This window comes from Opisthocomus hoazin, chromosome 7, assembly GCF_030867145.1.
Source record: "Opisthocomus hoazin isolate bOpiHoa1 chromosome 7, bOpiHoa1.hap1, whole genome shotgun sequence".
NCBI lineage: Eukaryota > Metazoa > Chordata > Aves > Opisthocomiformes > Opisthocomidae > Opisthocomus > Opisthocomus hoazin.
This window is the reverse complement of record NC_134420.1, coordinates 48,866,856-48,882,782: the sequence shown is the minus strand read 5'-3', so window position 1 is coordinate 48,882,782 and position 15,927 is coordinate 48,866,856. Positions and strand designations below refer to the sequence as shown.

The following is a 15,927-nucleotide window of genomic DNA, read 5'->3' as shown; positions in this document are numbered from 1 at the left end:
TTTAAATACAGTCTTTCTAGGATTTTGGTTTTATGAAGGAACACTATGCAAGGAAATTGTTTATTTAAATGAAAATGGAAACATACATTGCTTTCAGCAGATTTTCATGTACAGTAAATATAGTGCTACTTGAGCGCCTTCCATGTAGCACAGATAGTGTTAATAAAATTCCTCGCTGGTGTCTAAATAGCACAGACAGAGCTAATAAGCTAATAATTCCTTGGTGGTGCTGGGTTTTGTTTTTTTTTTTAGCTTTTGCTGGTTTTATTCCTTATCTTCCTTCTGGGAAACCTTTTTTTCAAAGGATAGACAAGAGTGTCAGTATTGGTAATGTGATTCCTGTGGTAGATGAGGCATTTCAAAGGAAAAGCAACATTTGCTGGAAGGCCATGGAGCAATTGCCTGGTCTCTTGAAGCCTGTTTTCCAGGCAGATGCCTTAGGAAGAACACTGTGAACTCTCACAAGTTCCATGTCCTGGTATTTGTGAACTGCATTGTCCTAGGGGAGTACAGCTTCAGAATGCTTCACAGTTGGATATTTAGTCTTCACTCTAGTTGAGACGATCCATAAACTATTGTAGAGGTAGACAGTGACCTTAAACAAATATTGACTGCATCTACTGCAGTGCTTTGTTTCTGAGCAGTAGTGTGCTTTTAGAGCAGATCTGGTTGCCCTCATTTACTGCATACTGGTTCATCTTACAGGGTGAGTCTGGTGTGTGTGAAACACATACGAAAGCCTTTGGAAAAAATGGAACCAAAAGCTGTTGTAGCTGTTGTTCCACGTAGACACCAGATGCATCCAACGCACAAGGAACCACAAAAGTCTGAAGCAAAGATTGGTTCTCACTACTGCAAAGCCCTCCAGTGTGTCCTGAACAATCTGTATCATTAGAAGGCTTTCAAACTATAGAGAACACTTGCAACATAGAATCATAGAATCTTTTGGGTTGGAAGGGGCCTTTAAAGGTCACCTAGTCCAACCCCTCTGCAGTGAGCAGGGACATCTTCTACTAGATCAGGTTGCTCAGAGCCCTGTCCGACCTGACCTTGAATGTTTGCAGGGATGGGGTATCTACCACCTCTCTGGGCAACCTGTGCCAGTGTTTCACCACCCCCATCATAAAAATGTTTTTCCTTGTATCTAGTCTAAATCTACCCTCTTTCAGTTTAAAACTATTGCCGCTTGTTCTATGCTATAGGTCAGCATACTTCTTCTGGTTTAGCAAAAGAAGGGAAATGTTTCATTTGAAGACCCATCTCAAAGAACCTTTTTCTTTGTAGTCATCAGACATTTATTTTTTTTTACTTCAACTAACATGGAGATAGCCTTTCCATCTGGCTTTTCCAAGCATGAAAGCTCTACTCAGAGGGTAGATCATATCTGTGACAACAAGTAAAGATCCACTGTCTGTTTTTATTCACCTCCCCCATTGCATTGCTGGAGCTTTTACATTCTATGGACTGAACGAGAAACAAATACTGAATTGAGTCCACCGATAATAAAAAAACGTTCTCACAAAGGCAGGCACTGAGGAAATATGTACTTGAATATGTGGTTAGCATAAAGACCAGTGATAACAGCCCAAGGAGACGATTAGCTTGTAAGTGGTTTGAGTTTTCTGCATTTTGGTTTAGAACAGTGCTGTGTTTGCTGGAAATGGGAGAAGTCAAAATGAAGAAAAAGAAAGAGATCAGTTAGTGAAAATACTAGCCCATGTACCTGGAGAATGTTGTTTTCTTTTAGATTTACAGTGGTAAAATAACATGTCAAAGTAGCTGAAGGGCTATTTCTACCCGATTTACAAACTACAGTCTAATTTAAAGGTTCCTTTATTGTTGTATCTGCCTCTCTCTGTTTCTGAATAACCTTCAAGAGTGCAGTGAGTTCAGAACTGACATAAATTTAGCAAGATGTCGATGTTATACGGATATTTCATGTTGTGCTATTTGGAGAGTACAAGGTTGTAACAGCTTAAAAAGTTGAATCTGGGACACTACTGAACGCTTACATGCATATAAAAATACATAAGGAGTCATCAGCCAGAATACACAAACATGGAACAATCCATAGCCATTGATTAAAGTTGTGATGAAATAGTATGTTCTAAGAAGTACCTCTTGTGTCTCTTCTCTTCAGTCCACATCATGGAACTTACTATCTACAAAAAGCAATACATCTCAAGGCAGGAGTCTAAAGTCCAGTGAAGATTCACAAGGTTGGAAGGGACCTCTGGAGACCATCTAGTCCAAGCTCCATGCTTGGAATAGGGTCAACTTGAGCAGGTTGTTCAGGACCATGTCCAATCATGTTTATGAATTATCTCCAAGCATGGAAACTCCATAACCACACTAATCAACCTGTTCCAGTGTTTGGCCACTGTCACACTAAATTTTTCTTATGTTTAAATGGAGTGTCCTTTGTTTTGATGTGTGCCCATTGCCTCCTGTCCTGTCACTGGATACCACTGAGAAGAACCTGTTCTGTCTTCTTTACTTCCTCTCATTAGGTATTTACACACATTAATAAGATCCCTCTGAGCCTTCCTTTCTCCATGGTAAACAATTCTACCTCTCTCAACCTCTTCTCACATGATAGGTGCTTCAGTCCCTTAATCATCTTTGTGCCCCTTTACTGAGCTTGCTCCACTATGTTCATATGTCTTGTACTGGGGACCCCAGTGCTGGATGCAGCACTCCAGGTAGGATCTCACCAGTACTAAGCAGAATGGAAGGATCACCTTCCTCAACCTGCTGCCAATGCTCTCCCTCATCCAGTCCTGGAGGCCATTTGCTGTCTTTGCCACAAGGGCATATTGCCGGCTCATGTTCAGCCAGGATCCCTAGACCTTTTCTTCAGAGTGGCTTTCCAGCTGGTCAGCCCCCAGCCTGTACTGGTGTATGGCGCTAATCCACTCTAGGTACAGGATTTGGCATTTCACTCTGTTGAATTTCATGAGGTACCTATTGGTCCACTTCTTCAGATTGTCAGGGTCCCCCTGATGGCAGCACAACCATCTGGTGTGTCAGCCACTCCTCTGAACTTTGTACCATCTGCAAAATTGCTGAGGGTGCACTCTGTCCCATTGTCCAAACCATTAATGTAGATATTAAATACTACTGGCCCCAGTATCAACCCCTGGCATACACCATTAGTGACAGACCTTCAACTGGACTTTGTGCCGTTGATTACAACCCTTTGAGGCTGACAGTTCAGCAAGTTTTCAGTCCACCTCACAATCCATTTATCTAGCGCATGCTTTATCAGAGTCTGAGGAATTTCAAAGACTTAGTAAACAAGTGCCAAGTATGAATAGGTGTCCTGGTTTTGGTAAAAGCTTTCCTGTTGTCACAGTTTAAAGTAAATCCTCATTCTTGTAAGATTTATAAGGTGTTTATTATATGGACTGTAACAAAGTGTTTCTGTTGAATTAGTTTGATTTTCAGTTTACAGAGAAATTCACAATTCCTGCTTTGTTATTTCTGCATGGATGAGGGCAGTGTCAGGTTTATTTTGTTAGGAAGAGAGAATTGATCAATATTCCCTGCATAGCTGGTTCCAAGAAAGTGTGAGTTCTACTGCCATATAAATTATTTCATTATTTGTACTTCATGTAGCTAGGCCATCTCTAGCAAGCTGTGTGAAAAATATTAATAAAATAAATTATGTGAGGATTTTTCTCCAACTTTTAAAATACTTTGGTTTTGAACAATTTCATTGCCCTTTTTGCCAGGCCAGATCATGAGTGAGTTCATGTGAGTGAATTCATATTACTCTATCACCCTGAGGGCAGAGAGTTTTGAGTGAGATCTCTGTGCAGAATAAACAGCGGAAACTGAATTAGTGCAAGGTCCTGAATCTTTCTGAAAGAGCTTGCTTGTTCTCCTACTCTGCTGACTGAGGGGAATTTAGAGCTGTTTCTATGACCCATCTAACTGAGGAACAGCTAGATCTCAAAGAATCAGCTCCTCCAAAATGTGTGAGGACTGTCCACTTTGATGCTTTCCAAGTGAATTTTTGCCATCTTCCCTGGCCCAGTTGATGAGATTGTGCAGGTTGTCTCCAGAAGCATGTTACTGCTGCTTGGCAAGAGATTCTGAGGGTTGAGTACAATGAATGGGGTCCTTCTGTCTCTTTCCGGGGGCTGGGCATGCAGTGTCTGGGCTTGAGGAATCAGCACCTCAGACCCGCTAAATCCTTCTTTGTAATCCCCAAAATACTTGCCTTACTTCGATGAGTAGTACCCGACAAAACAAATACCTGAACCAGGAAGAGCATCTTTCTGCCTGTCTTAATGCACATTTCTTTGTCTCCAGGCCCTCTTGGTTCCTTTTTACATGCCAATGTTAGTCCTGAGCATCTGACACCTCTCCAAGAGTTCCTGAGATGCCAAACTCCTGTCAGCTCTAGAAAACTTCAGCACGTTTATCTTTGTTTTAATTAACCCATCATTTTAATTAACCCATCTTTACCCTTCTGAAGGATCTCCTCAGGTAGGCTTTCTGTCATGCAATACAAATAAATTTGATCTACCATTACATTAATAATCATTGTGAGGGCACTGTTAACTCCAGGCTTTTACATTTCCAGCAGTAGGACAGCAGTGGGAGTTAGAAGCATATGTAGAGTCTCTCAGAGCACTGCCAGGGCAAGGACTTACCTTGTAATTTACAGTTTAAAGCTTTATGGACAAATGAATATTGCCTGTTGGTGATATTGGCTACTCATTGGCAACTCACATTGTTTTGTCTTGTCACAAAGATTGCTGCTTGCTATTTGTAATGATACTTCTGGCTCTCAAACTTGGGAGTTGGAATCTGTTCTTGTTTATGTGTTAGATGATATGATTGAAACACTTTTGTCCACAGATGGAAAAGAAAGGTCAAACATCTTTCAAAACACTTTTTCCAGGAAGCCAATACAATGCAGCTGACTCTGAAACAAGCCTCATGTTAACACATCCTAACAATTTCACTTGGAAGAAGATTTTGCTGCTGAATTGATTAATCTACCTCCCCAGATCAGAACTGAGCGGGACATGAGAGCCCCCACGACCTGTGAAACATAACAGAAAGCGTGTTTTCTCCTCCGTGCGAAGCTGAGCTCCTGGCAATAAAGCACGAGGCACCTTCTGTTGACACCGGTCTCATGGTGTGGATAGTGAAGCAGATGACTGCACTCACTTTGCTACAGTCCTATTTTGGCATCACAATGCATTTTTCAGATGAGACTGAGAGCATCTTCGCCCTCCTCTCTCCCCAAATACAGTGCTCAATCTTTGTTAAATTGCGCATGTAAAACCTGGCTATCGGCACTTCACCTGTCCCTGGCCCAATTTCCTTCTGCTTGTTGTGAGAGGCCCATCGATGACGTAATGGGGGGAAGGCAGGGAGAGACTGTCATGTTCAGTGCTTTCAAAGGCCCTCTCTGCTGTTGTCTACCAAGGTAAAATCGAAGGTGGAGATGCTCTCTGTCATCTAGTGGCAACTCACTACCTTCATTGCCCAGTCTCAGTGTTCAGCTGGGCTTAGCAGCACTGTTTCATCTTGTCTTGTGCTGGGTTTTCTTCCTGAGATCATTAGAGGGATCCAGCTGATGTTGCTCCATAAAGGTAGGCAAATACCGAGAGCAGCTCAGGATTATTCAGACAAAATCTGAAATGCACTTGTCTCTTCAGTGTCCTTCTCCTGGTTCTGAAACGATGTTGTTATGAACAAATTGATTGAAAGTTCTCATTACAAATAGTGAGTTTCATGTGGAGTGGTCCCACAAAGTGAACCTGGAGCTTCTTGGCAAGAAATTTATTTCACAATTACATTATTTTTGGCTGAAGAATGGAAGTAAGATTATACGCATTAAAAAACACATGTTAGGAACTCATTGTACATAGGCTCCAGACCAAGACTATTCACATGAATTATTCAGTGGATTATTTTACTTGGATAAAACTTGATAACAAGGGACAGGGGTGAAATATCAGATGATTGGAGACAATTCACTAAAGTGAAATTTATCTTCACGTTTGTTTGACTTTGCCTACTTTCTCTTCCGTGAGAAAATTTTAGTGTAGTCCTGTGAATAGGGTCCATGGAACTCCTATGAATTAGCTTCTGTAAGTTTTTATTCCTTTATGAACATCATTATAAAACCATTTTATTTTTGACATTATTTTTATTACAGTTGCAACTGTTTTCGTTATAAAAAGCAGTGGACTAATAGAAACTTGTGAGATTATCTGAGACAGGTCTGAAGACAGAAAGGGAATGACAGAATCACAGAATATTTGGGGTTGGAAAGATTAGTACCGAAGGTTTCTATCACTTGTGACCAAGAATTGGTTTGGGAAAAAGTTAGAGAGAGGGGGATGCTGAAGAAAATAAGGGAAATTGGGAAAGATTAATAGTTTTCTTGTCAAAAGAGAGCTGAGAAATATGCAGCGTCGACTTTCTAGCCCTCCATATATTAAAAAAAAGTTCAGTATTTTTCCAGGAAAAATATAAGCAGATGTATCTTGATTCTGCCACCAACATCAAATAAATTATCTTTGTGTTTCAGTTGCTTTGCAAAATGCGGATGAGGATGTTGGGCAGTTTTTGTAAGGTGGTTTGAGAGCTGTAACTGTAAGCGCAAGCTAACATAGCATAGCAGTACTCTCCTTTGATGCTGAATGCCCAGTGTGATGCAGGACTAAGAAGTTGGTGGCTAAATCATGGTGGGATTTAGGAGCATATGACAGTAACAGATAATGACATTTGTGATTTTACACAAATTCATGTAATTTATTCTGTTTCCTTCTGTCCTTTTTCCCATGGGGGAAAATCAGGCAATTGCTTTTTCCAGTGCTGATATAAGCTACAAAGCTGATTCTGATGAGAAATTCGCCTACGATCTGTTGACAGATGATCAAAACAGGTAAAAAAAAAAAAAAAATTTGGGTGTCCTGGGTTTGGCCAGAACAGGGTTAATTTTCACCGGACTCCAGGAAGGGGCACAGCCGGGGGGTGGGGGCTGACCCCACCTGGCCATACAGAGCCGGGTATTCCATACCATGTGACGTCACGCTGGGTTCCGGTGGGGGGGGGCGGCGCGGCGGGAACGCACTCGCGGCTTGGGCGGGCGCAGCGCCGGTCCGGTTTCGGGAGAGCGGCTGTTGTACGGTTCGTGGTTGTGTTTTCTCCTTATTTGTATCGTTGTTGTTCCTGTTTTCCCTCTGTTTGCTGTTCTGTTAAACTGCCCTTATCCCGACCCACCAGTTTCTGCCTCTTTCTTTCCATTCTCCTCCGCACGCCGGCGGGGGGAGGGGCGGCCGCGTGGCGCTTTTGTTGCCGGCGGCAGCCGAAACCAAAACATTGGGTTATTTTCAGAGTTGTTTCTGTGAAATTATTTTTAAATGCCTGATTTTGAGCTTTTTAAAAATCACTAATTTAAATAATATGCTAAATAAAAAAACGCTTGATTTACTTTACCTTTGTTTTACCTTTATAGCTCTTAGTTGTTTTCCTAAAAAAAGATTCATATTCACTGTAAACAATTCAATTTGTAGCTTTTACTCTGATATTCACAGGTCTGTTGGCACCCCATATATCCTTGAGCTACTGCATATAACATTACAGTACATATAGTACCACCTAACAGCTCTGCTTTTTCCCAGAAGCGTCAGATCTCCTGTGTGTGTTGTAAAGGCCCCTTCTGTGTGAGTGTGAATGGGCTCTATAGGTATTTATGGATGTGGGAGTAGAAATAGACACCAGAAGACAGCAAGTCAAAGAGGGGAAAAGTGTGTGCTGAGAGGTCATGTTTGAAAGTCTCCCAAAACCTGATAAGGTCCAGAGGTTAGTAATGCTGTTGAGTCAAGAACCATGGATTTATTAGCATATGAGTCAGCCAAATCTGTTGAAGGCCACCAGTAAACTTGAGGATCAACAGTGGGACGCATGCCTCACACCACATCCAAGAGTGTGGCGGCTGCTATTTGCAGACAGGAACTACAGGTATATATATACACACCAGCTGAAACAAGGGGCCGCTTGAAGTACTTTCTGAACACCTGCCTGGGAGCCCTTGTTATATCAGCACAATCCTCTGCTGCTGCTGAGGTGGCTGGGGCTGGCCTCCCAGCTGTTGCTCCAATGTGATAACTACAAGTTAGTGTGTTGGTGTGCATATGAGTGAGCTGTGTGGATGTATTGTGTGGAGTTATCTGCTATTAACAGCTTGATTTTATTATTAATAACAGCTTTATTAAGAAAAAGGTGTTCTTGTAAATATGGGTTGTGAGCTCGGTCTTCCTCCGACTTGATACTCTCTCAGGGAAAGGAAAATTTTCAACATATACACTGTAATCCAGGCACACCTAAATCTATGTAAGTTCCTCAGTGATTCCTAGCAGGTAATGAGGCCAGAACCAGCGTGGAGGGCCAGTCAGGTAACTTGTGCTGGCACATACAGGGTTTGTATGTCATGGATGGGGCCTTCCTGCAGTTCTGTTCATATACATTCATAAAATTATTTGTGTAGGCTTATTTAGACTAGTCAGGTTATTTTAATGGGTGCCCCATTTCTTACATGCTAAGATGTGGGTTTTTTTTTTGATTTGGCAAGCTGAATTTTGGATAAAAATTATAATTTATTAAAAATTTACAAAAAAGTATTAAAATGTTATTATAGTACCTGAAATACCTTAGGCACAGGTTTGCACTTTCAAACATTAAAAAATATTATTAAAATACAGGCATTTTATTAGTATTTGGAAATTTGATTATTGGATACCTATATTTTGAAGACCAGAATCAAGAATGGTGTACTGGAGGACAGAAAGTTTTATATGAAAGGAGGAAATATATCAACAGGTGAAAATAGTGTTGGAATATATATGGGAATAGACTGGAAGACTGCGGCCTAAGTTTGCTACATTTTGGCAGTGGCAGATATCATTCTCTTCTCTCTGGCTCTTACATGTGACTGGAAACCGGAATATTAGTTTCCTTCTTTCTCAGTTCCCAGGTGAGCTTCAGCTGTCGTTGAGTTAATGCATATGAAAAATAATCTCTTTTCACTTTCTAGCTAGCAATAGCGAAGCTAATTAAGGCATAATTTTTTGTACAACAAAAGATGAAAATACTGGGACAATTGAAATACAAGTTTTTGTTCTGTTGCGAAGAGTGGAAATATGCTTGCCATGAATAATGATGTTTTATAGAAATGAAAGACTATTATGTAAATTTGTATTTGTCAGAGCTGCAAAGTGGAGACTAAGTACGTACGATGCTGGCAGTGTTATGCGGACCTTTGATTATAAAAGGATGAATTCTGTAGAGCACATCAGTGCACAAGAGACAGGCTGGTTGGAGGAAAACCTCAAGACTTTTATTAGCTGCAAAGGCAGTTCATTCAAAGAGGTGTTCAGCCTGCTGGGAATATCTGTTTCACCCTAGGCATGCTTTTACTCTGTGCTTCACATAGAGCATAGTTTTAGCAGTCCCCTGAAAATTTTAAATCTGCATGAAACATGGCACAATCTTGCAATGACAGTAGGATGGCTTTTGGGAGATCATAGAGCCGCTTTTAATATTCAAGTGCTGTGACTGTGTATCCATCAAAAAAAAAAAATCTGTGGTGAAATCATTAGCCCTAAATTTTAATGGAAAAAGTAAAACCTGTTAGTTCTCCAGACCTTTAGAGGAAGATTTCCATTGACTTTGAGGCAAGAATTTTACTCAGTAATAAAACTAGTAACTGATTCAGTCTTTACAGTTATTACTTGTTTGTGTTTTGCTGAAAAGTGATCTAGCAAAGTGGAACATGTGTCTCTACAGTTCTCAGTATGATGCTTATAAAGAGCCACTTACGGGTTACAGAAATTTCAGAATTTCAGAAAAAGTAATAATGCTATTTCGTTAGCTAAAGATTTAATTTTCCTTTTACTATTACCAGTGTAAATGCAAACACCTTACAATTAATGGAATTATGAATGATTTCCAGAGCTGTGTAAGACAGAGGAAAAGCTAATTTTCTTATTAGCTGTTTCTTGCTTATTCACTTCACCCTCATGTGAATTAATCTAATACTAGACTCCAAAGCATCAAATGTGATATCAGCTGGTGGAGGATGTTTTCCTCATATTGGTCACCTATTGTAATCTTCAGTGAAAAAAAATTACAGAATCTGGCTCTGGAGACAAAGCCCTTCACTGACAAAAAGTCAACATTATTTCAGGATCTCTCCCAATGACTGATCAACCACTGTAGAAAAATGAGCAGGGCTAAAGCTTGCTGCAGACCTCGCAGTGAGGAAACGCTTCCCTGGGTGAATACTTCCGGTTTTCATCAGCTTAAAGACATTTAACATGTGGCAGAACTGTGAGGAGGGAGATAGTGGTGTCTAAGAAAACCAGGTTAACCCCATAAAGGGAGCTGTAGGACAACAATGGGTTGCATTACCTTCTGTGACAGCGACAGTTGCTCCTTCTCCTGGCCCTTACCTTATGCACTTTCTCATTGAATAAGACTTATCAAGTGCATACATATTCGGGAGAAAAGGTTACATGTTTGTGCTAAGTTGCTTTTACAACCTCACGTAAGATCTCCATAACCTATTTGAGACATAAAGATCCAAAATATTGTACTCATTAGGAGTAGAAAAGCCATGTTTTTCCAACACGTGTAACTGAACTCAAGTTCCTTATCTTCCAGGCTTGCAGTTTGAGTGTGAGATTCCAAGAAATACAAGATGCACAAGGGAGGAAGGAGAGAACTGTTGACACCAAAATCACAGATTTGCTCACTCCCCTTTGCTCCGGGCCAAGCATCGTACGTAGAGAAATAATTTCTCCTTTATCTTCCTTTGCAAATCAGATTCATACACAAAGCATTCTTTGCTGATGCTCTTACCCTATCAGCTTCTCATCTGTATGACTGTCGTCCCCAAGACAGATTAGGATATTGGTGCTGTGCATGTCCTTGTGCATCAAAAGACTTTCAGCTTTGTGGGGTTTAACCTGCTTGTACTTGAGGGAGGCATTGCTGCAATTGTATCTCAGTTTTCTCCCATATTTTTCCCATATGATCTTGCTTTCAGACTGGAGACAAGTCCATGACGAGCTATGGCGGGTGGGAATTTGGTGACTGATGACTCTGAATTTCTTCTGCTATTGTGTGGGTCTGTAAAGAGAGAAAATCTCAGCAGAGCATGCTGGTCAGTAGCAAGGTGAAGTTTGGATAGGGTGACAGGGCCCTTCCAAGTCTTGTGGTACCTGTCTGTCTCAGTTAAATGACACCTAACCTTGGTCAGGCCTGGAAGGACACTTTTTGTTCAAAAAAAGAAAAAAATGTACACGGTGATAAGACCATTTCCTTTCTCACAACGTCTCCTTTAATGTCAGGCCTGAAATATGAAGTCATTAGGGGATATTAAAACAGTGCTGACAAACTAATTAACAAAAGACATTACGCCGGATGGGCTCAATTTATCCTTTTTAATGGTTCTTATAAATGGGTGCCGCCAATTAAAATTAATAAAGATTTACCAGCGATTGCCCAGCATACACTGTTAAGGAGCTCCACTGAAGGTCGCCTTAAAGTCAGCGTTGTCAAAGCTGCAAGTTCAGCTCCCAATACCAAGCCGTGCTGAGTTACTCTCAGTTATGTTTTCCCAGGCAGTTTCTATTTCTTTGTATTTGGCTGAAGTTTATACACTTCTGTCTCCGTCTCTCTAAAGCCTCATCCATCTGTCTGTTAATTCTATTAAAAAATATCCCCCCCCCATGTACTATTATGAAGAAAATCTTGGCATATAGCTTTCTTTTGCAATCAATCACTCTTTATTTTCTTGCAGTCAAATTTATGTACACCAGTGTCTCTGCTTAGGGGCAGAGTACGGACAATCACGAATGCCCTGTGTGGCTGCAGCTTTGTTCAGCCTAGACCAGACTGAATTCTGCCAGGCCATGCTCTTACAGCTGCCAGCATTCCAACGTGTTTATTGCTCATGTTATGCAAACAATGAAGTTTACAAATTCATCCTTACACTTGGGTGGCAATGAGAGCCTTCATGTTGAAAGAGCTTCAGCCACCTATGTGGGAAATGAAAACACTAGCTGGTGTAGGTGATTAGGCATTAAGAATGTGAATTAGGAATGGATCAAGGGAGATGTCTGCTAATTCCTCAGTGACTAAAAATTGATGACTAAGACTAACTTCTTTGTAACCAGTCCCCTAACAGGAAAACAGCTAGATAGACTAGCCTGACCCACTCATCTCTGAAGTTCTGCCTTCCATTTCCATTTTGTAAGGCAGTGGGGCAGGTAATCTGGCTGAACGCCATTCTTTTCTCCGTTACTTTCCTTGAAACAGATGCTGGCAGAAAGACTGCTGTAAGTGGCTAGATGGAGATGCAGCTGTAGCTTGTGCTGGGCTGTGTTGGTAGGTCCGTGCTGATCTCCATGTCATGGGAATGTATTGACTGTAATGGGCAGGAGACAGACTTTGTGGGAGAAGGTGGAAATGTCTGCTTAAGAATGGAATGATTTGGCGCAATCTTTTGCTGTTGCTGCTATTAAGGATTTCCCAGAAGGCAGCACTAAGGGACACCTGCTGTTGTCTTCTCATGCACATTTAGACCTAGATCCCCAATGTGAGGTGGCAAGAACATGTTAACACTTTTGGAGAGTAGCAAGTAGTTCCAGATTCATTAATCTTCAGTGTCCGGTAAATGACTGCTGTGTGCTGGAAAGAGGAGACCAGAAATGGTATCCTCTGTTCTGTTCTATCATTTCTTCATAAAAATACTGATGAAGCACAGTAAATTAACAGTTCGAAAAGGGAAAGAGACCCATGGGAGCAATGGTAAAGGCAGTGTTACATGAGCTTTTGTGGGAAACCACCTCAGATTGCCACAAATGGGGCAAAGTGACCCTGCAGGATCAGCTGATGAAACTCCAGGGAAATGAGAAGGATTAAATCTGTGAGAACTTCAAGAGAGCTGAAGCATCATGTTGGTGTATAGCTGCAACCACCTCACTGGAGGTAGTTTCTTACTTTCTTTACTTTTGCCATCTCATTCCCCCAGTTTTGTGCATGCTAAACACATAGAGGAAATCTATACAGTATATTGCAGGAGTGAACATGTCCTCCTTGTGAAGCTTAACGGACAGGATAACAGAGAAAATATTTTCAGATATTCCAGAGAAGAAAAGAGGGAGAGGATAGGAAAGAATGGAGGGACAAAGGGAGGGGTAAAATCTAAGGAGCGATTGGAGAGAAAACTAAACAGGAACACTGTTACTGAGGGGAGTCTTTCAAATTGCTCGTAACCCTTGTGTGAAATTTTAGTAACTCCTCTAGATGAACACTCCCTTACAAGCAGTATTCTTTGGCAGAGAGGCGCATTATTTTTCCAATTAAAAGTATGACACGCTGGGGCTAGGGGACAGACTTTGGATTTTGGAAGCAAGTTGTCTGCTCTGTTGAAACAAGTCAGTTGCAAAATTACAGGTTTAGAATGTGAGTCCATCCAGGGTTTTTCAGGAATGACTTGTGGGTTCACCCTGTCTCAGTTTCCTTATTTATGTCTACTATATTTGCTGTGTGAAAAGACATCAGACATAGGTCTGAAGCAGACAAGATACAGCTGTATAGCAGTTGATGGAATCTGTGAAGCCATGTATTCTCAGTGGAGAAACGTTAAATCTGTTACCAAGCTTTATGTAAAGCTCTCATCTATGGCTAAATCTGATAATTTCGAAATACATCTCATTAAAGAACCCTCAGAATTCCTCTTGAGCTGTCTGAATACCTAAAACCTCCAGTAACAGCAACACCTGAGATAAGTCGTCCAAAGCAAATTCTCTGTTGGCTTGCTTAGCATGTTGATATTTAAGTTGATGACAAGAAAGTATTTGCACACCACTTCAGCACTGATTTTAGTAGTATGCAGAGTCTCGACTCTTACTACTCCACTTGGTTAAAGTCTCATTTTCTGTAGTGTTGAAAATATCCTTGAAATAAGTCTTTTGTTGAATCCAGTTCCTACCCTGTGTTGTATTACACTTAATGTCACAGGACTATAAGTTGTTTACTATCCCATAGTAAAAATTTGGCACAATTATGGCAGAGGTCTTCATCTTTGTAAATCTTCTTAAACATCTTCTCTTATGCCAGCCTGCTGGATGCTAGAAAACCTTTATGTTTATCATAATATGAATGGCTTTGTACTGTTTAAGGGTATTGCTCTGTTGTTGACTTTTTAATTTTGTTAAAATAACCACAGATCTTTAGTCTTGTGTTTCCTCATAGTGGTGTGTAGAACAAAGATTGTTTATCTCCAGGTAGTTAATTTTTCCTCTTTATTTTCTCTTCTCTCTCTCTATTTCTGGTACAAATGTAAGTAAGAGCTTTGTTGTGTCCCTGTAAGCAGTTCCAAGTTTGGTATTCAGTTCTGGTTTGACTCTGGAGAAAGGAAACTGACGGAAGGAAAACACATCTTCCAGTTTAACAAATATTCAGCTAATGACAAGATATATGCATTTTGCATGTTGAGACTTCTCTTACCTGATTCTCTAACTGCTCTGTAGCAGAGGGTCTTCCTACCCAGGGCTTTGCATGTTTTCTGGCTTTGTACTACTCAGTCTTCTCAAATTCCCAATTGCTTTTTTTTTTTTTTTTTTTGAGCTAGATCATAACTAAAATAACCAGGTAAATGGGCAGGAAAAATAACAGATGAGAACCAAAAGTGAAAAGCAGCAAAGCATCTTGATTTCAAAAGGTCTAAATAGTGGGAAAGAAAATACTCTGAATGTGAGAGATTTCACTTTCTCATCAAGTCTGATTCATAAAACAGTATCGTCTGGAGAGGCTGTTCTGGAGTTTTCTTGGCTTCAGCTCCAACAGTGTGCAGACCTGAGGGGACCTAGTGATTAACAGTGGCAGTTCTCTCATTACTTCTCTGGATCTTTCCATCGTGATAGGCCACACCACCTAAACTCCTTGGCATCCTAGAATCTCCTCATACAACTAACTTACAAAAACCCCTACTATTCAGGAACAGCCATATATAACCTTCAGTCACCCTGGCTAGAACATGACAGCTGTTCTGTAGCCCAAAGCGAGACCATGCAATGTTTAGAAAGTAAGATCTGCCAATTATTTCACAGCATCCTGCAAAGCAGCAGGATGATTTTTAAGAGATAGTGTAGGTATGCACAATAGAAGCAAAGGTGTTTGGTGCTATTTTGCTTTGACATTTAAGGCTCATATCTTCCCTGGTAAATAGTACCATGCCTCATGGAGCGGGTGGATCCTGTTTGTGAGCTGGGACATACCTTCATATCTCTGCTGTTTTACTGCCTTCTTTTTTGCATGCCCCCAGGTTTTTTTTCAAATACTCTTGCCAGTTGTGCCTCTTAACAGAAGATATTGGTAAGCTGTTAGATGCACCACTGAGACTTGTTTTTTGTAATTTTGGGTATGAGCTCTCATCTTCCCATATGCAGTGACTGCCAATCAGACTTCTTGAGGATGCGTTAACGGGGAATATTGGGGGGTGTGTGTTGCAACCTGGTTCCAGGCTACTAAGCTTTGCGGTTTCCTCAAACAACCCTGCACTGAGGGATACCAGCTTTTCCCTGCACTCTTGATGTACAGTACATTAATCGTGCCCTCCCTAATTCCTGCTTCAAGATAAATCTCTTGCGCTCCCATTATTTGGCTAATTGCTGTGGATTATATGGCAGTCGGGTGCTCTTTGGCAGGGAAAGATTAATGGAGGACATTTCCTTTGTTTTGATTTCATTTGCTAATTGCTGTGTGGAGAGGTGGTTATGTTAATTCATCCTCTCTCCCTGTTAGATAGCAGGGTTTTGTTTAGCATGTGCTGGGAAAGGAGTAGGTTGCCAGGAATCCTAAATGTTTCTTTGTCTTGCTCTGTGGATT

General features: G+C 40.9%; 1 long non-coding RNA gene across 8 annotated transcripts in view; it reads left to right on the top strand.

Annotated features, from left to right (window-relative positions):
• Positions 1-15,927, top strand: part of LOC142361878 (uncharacterized) — a 128,520-nt gene that overhangs the window by 8,320 nt on the left and 104,273 nt on the right. For 6 of the 8 annotated variants that reach the window (XR_012764494.1, XR_012764492.1, XR_012764490.1 and 3 more), the window contains 3 exons: positions 4,318-4,494; positions 4,870-6,913; positions 10,693-10,809. This is a non-coding gene — a long non-coding RNA (uncharacterized LOC142361878). The remainder of the gene's footprint in view (positions 1-4,317; positions 4,495-4,869; positions 6,914-10,692; positions 10,810-15,927) is intronic. The other 2 variants (XR_012764496.1, XR_012764495.1) reach the window with 2 other exon arrangements.